The following is a 6,855-nucleotide window of genomic DNA, read 5'->3' as shown; positions in this document are numbered from 1 at the left end:
ATGAAGAAAAAGAAGAAGGATGATGAAGAGAAGGAAAAGCAAAGGAAGAAGGAGGAGAATGAAAACTACGCGCACTTATGAGGCAAAAGGATTTCTTTTTACCGACCATGCAAAATTAAATCTAGACGCACATCATTCTTCATGTTATCTGTCATGATCGTCAGTTGTATCGCACTATACTATGCATCAAGTTGTTATTTACCGTGCCAATAAAAGAAATGACTTATCATATATGTGTGTTGACCATAGTGATTCAAGAGACAACAATTTAATGACATCTACGACGCTGCAAAGCGATTTCAATTTTAATCGCTAAATGAACAACGATTTGAATACGCACATCACCACCACAATCATGCAACAATGTAAATGTTGCACACACACGTTTCAATATCATAATACAAATATCATACAAATCGACACTAGCAAACACATAATATGTTATAAATCGATATACATATCGCATAATATATTACAAATCGATACAGAAATTCAGCACAATAGCTTACAAATCGATATTAACAAACAAAACAATATCTCTCAAATCGATAGTATGTTACTACAACTACGATTTGTGTTATACTATTCTAATATTTTCTATACAAAGGCAAATCATTGTTGCTTACATAGACGTCATTGCTTAAATCGCAAACATTACAACCGGAATCTAGGTCTCACAAGGCATATCAATTTTTGACAACGAAGGGGATGTGAAAGGGCGTTTCTTTTACAAATGAATGACACATATTTTCGTAACAAAGGCAAATCGTTGTGGCGATTTATGATTTATGATTCATGATTTATACATTTAAAGCAACAATGATTTATACATTTAATGCAATAGAGATTTATGATTTATAAAGTTACCAAGATTTGTAATCAAGTTTGCTAAATCATACAATGATGTTTAATGTTGAAGTCCAAACGTTACAACTATATGTACTTATGAAGGGTGCAATTTCTACATTGATTTGTACGTTTGAAGCACCGATTTGTATGTTTAAAGCAGGAACCCTAAAACCCTTAATGCCTAAACCCTAAACCCTAAACCCTAAACCCTAAACCCTAACCCTAAACCCTAAACCCTAAAACCTAAACTCTAAAACCTAAAACCTAAAACCTAAAACCCAAAACCTAAACCCTAAAACCTAACCCTAAACCCTTAATATCTTACTAAACCCTAACCCTAAACCCTTAACCCTCACTACAACAAAGCAGTAGATTAGCGACAACCACATTCCGTCGCTAATCCGTCGCTAATCTGTCGCTAACATGGTTAGCGACGGATTAGCGACAACGAGGCGACAGTATGCTTACATCGCGAATATTTCGACGCTAACTGGCGACGGAATTATGCTGTCGCCAGGTCCGTCGCTAATGGCGATGGAATAATGAGCGCTATATTCCGTCGCCAATCCACCGGTACTAAACGACGACCACGTCTTGGCCACGGATTTACTTCCGTCGCTATGCCGTCGCTAGATTAATATGAATAGCGACGGATGGTTCCGTCTCTAATCCGTCGCAAAAACGAAAAAAAATTAAAAAAATTTTATTTGAAAATTAAATACCGAGCAATTTCTATTTCCTGTACAATTTATATTTCCTGTAAATAAAAAACAAACCACACAAAAAATTTCATATAACAAGAATCTACAACAATTAATCGTTCCACCTTAAAATTAAGAAGTTTAATTATTTACAATTCAACAATTACAATTAGGAAACATAAAAAAAATAGAACTTCTTCAACACAGTCCTCTAATCATCGCCAAGATTTTGTGCGTCTTCTTGTTCATTGTCTTTATCTGTCCCTTCAGCTCCACTACGCTGATTATCGCTAGCAGCCTACACAAGAAAAGAACAGTCAGTATTGATAAACAAAATATAATGAAATAAATTACACACTATATGTGATTCTATCATGTGCTCATGTGTGATCTAAGGCAATAAAAAATTTTTATATGTGATTCTATCATGCTCATATGTGCTCTAAGGCAGACAAAAAGTTATATATATATATATATATATATATATATATATATATATATATATATATATATATATATATATATATATGTGTGTGTGTGTGTGTGTGTGTGTGTGTGATTCTATCATGCTCATATGTGTGCTAAGGCAGTCAAAAAATTGAATATGTGATTATAGCATGTTCATATGTGTTCTAAGGCATCTAAAAAAACTCTATATGTGATTCTACCATGCTCAGATGTGCTTTAAGGCAGGCAAAAAACTATATATGTGATTCGATCATGCTCGTATGTGTGCTAAGGCAGTCAAAAAATTGAATATGTGAATATAACATGCTCATATGTGCTCTAAGGCAGGCAGAGCAAAAAAATTTATATGTGATTCTATCATAAATGATATATAGCATGTTCATATGTGTTCTAAGGCAGTAAAAAAACTCTATATGTTATTATAGCATGCTCATATGTGTGCTAAGGCCGTCAAAAAACTGAATATGTGATTATAATATGCTCATATGTGTTCTTAGGCAGTAAAAAAATTGAATATGTGATTATAGCATGCTCATATGTGTTCTAGTGCAGTCAAAAAAACTTTATATGTGATTCTATCATGCTCATATGTGTTCTTAGGCAGGCAAAAAAACTTTATATGTGATTATAGCATGCTCATATGTCCTCTAATGCAATAAAAAAACTCTATATGTTATTATAGCATGCTCATATGTGCTCTAAGGCAATCAAAAAACTGAATATGTGATTATAACATGCTCATATGTGTTCTTAGGCAGTCAAAAAACTGAATATGTGATTATAGCATGCTCATATGTGTTCTAATGCAGTCAAAAAAACTTTATATGTGATTCTATCATGCTCATATTTGATCTAAGGCAGACAAAAAAACTTTATATGTGATTATAGCATGCTCATATGTGCTCTAATGCAATAAAAAAACTCTATATGTTATTATAGCATGCTTATATGTGCTCTAAGGCAGTCAAAAAACTGAATATGTGATTATAACATGCTCATATGTGTTCTTAGGCAGTCAAAAAACTGAATATGTGATTATAGCATGCTCATATGTGTTCTAATGCAGTCAAAAAAACTGTATATGTGATTCTATCATGCTTATATGTGTTCTTAGGCAGGCAAAAAAACTTTATATGTGATTATAGAATGCTCATATGTGCTCTAATGCAATAAAAAAACTCTATATGTTATTATCGCATGCTCATATGTGCTCTAAGGCAGTCAAAAAACTGAATATGTGATTATAACATGCTCATATGTGTTCTTAGGCAGGCAAAAAGTTATATATGTGATTCGATTATGCTCATATGTGTTCTAAGGCAGACAAAAAACTGAATATGTGATTATACCTGAGAGGGACCTGGAATCGAAGATCCCCTATCCTGAACAGCGGCCTTGATCTCATTTCGGAGAAAGGGGGCGACGGTGTATTGGAAGTAGTTATTCAGTGATTCATTAATGATATGGCGTACATCATCACCGGAAAGAATAGTCGGCTGCTTGGAGCTTATGTCGGCGCAAGAAGTCGGTGAGCCGTAACTGGAAGAACCAATAACTGTTGAAGTGTTCATATTACTCCCAAACCCGAACACGCGACCTTTTTTGGGTTCACCTGCTGCAGTCACCCATGCTGTAGGATCAAATGATGGATGCTGAGTAGCGTCATCGCCATATCGCTCTACCATCTGTTGCTCATATGCCTCCTATAAAATAATGTTTAAAGTATTCATTAATAATTAATGATAACATTATGATAACTTGCATATATATTGCAATGATTATTAATAGAATTAATACATACCGTTGTCGTTCTCGCCTTCTCTGATACGAAGACTCCCGTGGTCTTCCGTTTATGTGTTTCTACAAACACATCCTTATATGGTACACTGCCTCCTTTTTCTGCTTCCTGCGAAGTTAAATGACAAAAGATTTAGTACACAAGTTTGCAACAATACTTATAAAATTAATATTATATATTGATGAGTTACCATTTTCTTTAGGTGGCTCCCAAATGTCTTAGATCCACCTGTGTGTAGATGGGCTTCGGGCATCTTCGATCGATTTTGTGCAGCCTTCGCAGAGCGATTTCTAAATGCATCTCCCGCCCACTTATCGCACATTTCATCCCAGTAATCTCTCCTGATAGTAATAGGACCATGGCCCTTCCACAGTAATGGATCATCTACTACGCCAGATGCTTTTTTTGCTGCAGTCTTCATAGTGTGCAACATGTCTGCAAATCGATTGGCAGCCACCTTCTGCCACACCTTCCTTGCATCATTTTCTTCCACCGTAGTTGCGAAGCGATTCGAAGCCTACAAATATTTTCAGAAAGTTAGTAGACATTGCTTAAATAAATTAAATATGAAACACATTAACTATGAGGAACAACTGTATACTATGAATGAGGACCACGATCTGTCTAACACCTCCTTTGGGTACTCTTTCCATTGAGCAACTGGTCCTGGTAGATGTTGAAGAAGTGAATTCCTAATCTCCCGTACTACTTCTTGTGGCTCAAACCTCGTGCTGCACATGAACTGTTACACAGTAAATATCAATATAAAATATTTAAAAGATATGCATTAATTGAAAACAAAATACTTACGGTCGATTATCGATATACACTATTCGAATGAGTCTTCCTGTGCCAGCCTGAGAAGACCCTGTTTCCTGTGTTGGCTGTTGACTTGTGTGATCAACTGGTGTAGGTGGGTCGTGTACAGGCGCAACATCATCTGTAAAAAAATACATTAGAACTTCTCAGAATGCGCATTTGAACTAATCAAGCATCCAATTAGTTATATGATATACCTATCACAGGAGCCTGTGAAGATGAAGGCTGAGCCTGACTACTACTGGATGAGCGACCACTATAACCTCCACGAACCATATTCTAACAAATAACATATGTCATACAATACATTCAAATAATTCACATCAAGTATTACAATGCATTCAAGTCATTCACATCAAGCATTGCAATGCATTCAAATAATTCAAATCATTCACATCAAGTATTGCACTAATTCAAATCATTCATTGCATAAATTATAATACATTCAGATAATTGAAATCATTCACATCAAGTATTACAATGCATTCAAATCATTTGTATCAAGTATTACAATACATTCAAATAAAATTTTTAATCATTCACACCAAGTATTGCAATAAAACTCACATCAAGTATTACAATGCATTTAAATAGAGGTTTGTAGTATAAGATTTTGCTCACTAGCTTGAGAATTCTTCCTCGTCACTAGTTTGACTTTCTTCTTCTTCTTCTTCTTCATTGTTTGCCCATCCACTTGGTACATCATTTGGATCACATTCCTCTATGAATGTTTCATCGACCAATGAAGATATGACATGCATATCATGCGCAACATTGTGACCATAAGCGAAGTCATAGACATCATCTGATTGATAGTAATCACTGTCTTCAGCTAACTCATCTTCCTGTAACTGATCATACTCGGGGTATAGTTTGGATTTCACCTTGCAAATTGCCCACCATTCATTTCTATCTGACTTTTTTATACTCGGATATGAAGTATAACAAACTTGTTGAGCTTGCGAGGCTAATATGAATGGTTCATATGTTCCAAACCTGAATTTATGATTCACCTCCACAATGCCTGAAGCTTTGTCGAGTCTTGTTGCAGTTGGATCAAACCAATGACACTTGAATATCGTAACCCTGTTATTTATGCCTAAGTAAGTCAACTCCATTATTTCCTCTATAACACCGTAGTAATCATGTTCATTTTCACCGTAGCTGCTACCCTTGACACACACGCCACTATTTATCGTTGATTTGTTTATACCATAGTCTTTTGTATGGAATCAATAACCATTTACGATATACCCGTTGTAGCATTGCACAACTTTGGTCGGACCATTTTCTAAATCACATATTCCTTGATCTTTAACATCACCATTGTGAACCTACGCACAGACATAAACAATGATTGTGATCACGATCAATTAAGTAACTTAGTGTTGTTTATAAGTACAAAATTTATGTTAGCTTCTTTACCAACTGTTTCAACCACTCCACAAACTTAGTTTCACGTTCTTTTTGTACTTCTGCATCAGTGAGTTGTGAAACTTTGTTTTGCAACTCCAAATCAAATCGTCTGCAAACCACAAATACTTATATTACCGAGCATAAAAAGAATAATTGAGTTGCATATACATATACTTACTCGATGTATGGGTCGATCGCTGAGCAATTAAAAAGAATATAGATGTGTGTTGCATCTTGCTCTCGATCTGTCAATAGCCTTGATCGACAACTACCAAATGCATGCCCAAGTGGTTGAAATATCGACAGCTTGTCAGCTATAGTTACTTGTTCTCCATCATCGTTACGGGGCGGGCATGTGTAACGTGTTGGAATATGAGGTTCGAAGTACATAGATGAGAAATTTGAAATCTCTTCTAAAGTGTACGCCTCACAAATAGAGCCTTCTACTCTTGCTTTATTACGAACCTTTTTTTTTAGGTCGAACATGCATCTGACAAGAATATACATTTCAAATTTTAAATATCTGTCATTAAAGAGACAAATATAAAAAAACATATACCTTTCAAATGGGTACATCCATCGATATTGCACAGGGCCACCAACCCTTAGTTCATATGGCAGATGTATGATCAAATGTTCCATAACATTGAAAAATGCTGGCAGAAATATCTTTTCTAACAGACAAACAGTGGTGATGACAGAGTCCTCGAGATTCTTTACATCTGATACAACGACCTCCGATGCGCACAATGTTCTAAAAAATCCGATCAACTCAGACAATACCCCCCATATAGGTTTGTCTAA

At 35.3% G+C, this 6,855-nt stretch overlaps 1 long non-coding RNA gene across 1 annotated transcript; it reads right to left on the bottom strand.

The window, feature by feature from the left end:
• Positions 1-1,613: 1,613 nt before the first annotated feature.
• On the bottom strand, positions 1,614-3,456 carry LOC149834768 (uncharacterized). The gene is made up of 2 exons (XR_016432564.1): positions 3,368-3,456; positions 1,614-1,848 (listed from the first exon to the last, which is right to left on the bottom strand). It is a non-coding gene; the product is annotated as an uncharacterized LOC149834768 (long non-coding RNA).
• Positions 3,457-6,855: the final 3,399 nt, after the last annotated feature.

This window comes from Nuphar pumila, chromosome 6 (genome assembly GCF_984573655.1).
Source record: "Nuphar pumila chromosome 6, dmNupPumi1.hap1.1, whole genome shotgun sequence".
Classification (NCBI taxonomy): Eukaryota; Viridiplantae; Streptophyta; class Magnoliopsida; order Nymphaeales; family Nymphaeaceae; genus Nuphar; species Nuphar pumila.
The sequence above is the reverse complement of the archived record's forward strand: the minus strand, read 5'-3'. Positions and strand labels throughout refer to the sequence as shown.